The following is a 794-nucleotide window of genomic DNA, read 5'->3' on the forward strand; positions in this document are numbered from 1 at the left end:
CAACTCATGTCCACAATTTGAAGAAAGCAACAGGTGAATGAGATTTTTTTTACAGCAGGTATGTGTGTGTGTCATTAAGGCAAAGTCCTATCTCCATAATCATCTAGCTCTACAAAAGACAGTATTCATTACATCTGTTCTACAAATGTGACAAGAAGTTTTTTAAGGATAAAGATAATTTGTGGTGCCTTTTTGTGATGCATCTCTTTTAATCATTTCTAACTGCCTCTGCTCACGGGCCAGCAACATCATTTTTAGTCAGTATCAACACTGAGTAGCAACATTTTCATAAGGACTTGAAGGTGAAATGCAGAGGTCCTCAACAGTACATTCTTTGACTGTCCTATGGCAACAGACAAGAGTTCAAACAGTCATTTTGAAGACAAACAAGCAACATCAACAGCATAAATACATTGCAATATTTTCTCTGACCATTTTTATTCATCTCTTTCTCAAGTGCAGGTAAGAATGTGGTCATTTAAATTTCACCACCACAAACAGACAGAAATAGACATAGAAAATATATATATTTTAAATATATGAGCATCTGTTCTGTAAATAAAATGGTCCCAAAATACTTCCACGTGAGAGTTTGCGACTCTAAAGTGGATCCCAACTTCAAATGGCATTTTTTTCTCCTCTCAGTGCTGGCCAAGTTTTTGTCTAGTTCCACACAGATCCAAATAAGCTGCTGAAAAGTAGAGGCAGGGGCCGAGCTGCATGTCCTGGGTAGACGACACAGGAAGGATGACGAGGGGTGGTAGGAATCGAGGGTGGGTGGAAAAGTGGACAGA

This window comes from Scomber japonicus, chromosome 18 (genome assembly GCF_027409825.1).
Source record: "Scomber japonicus isolate fScoJap1 chromosome 18, fScoJap1.pri, whole genome shotgun sequence".
In the NCBI taxonomy this organism is placed as follows: domain Eukaryota; kingdom Metazoa; phylum Chordata; class Actinopteri; order Scombriformes; family Scombridae; genus Scomber; species Scomber japonicus.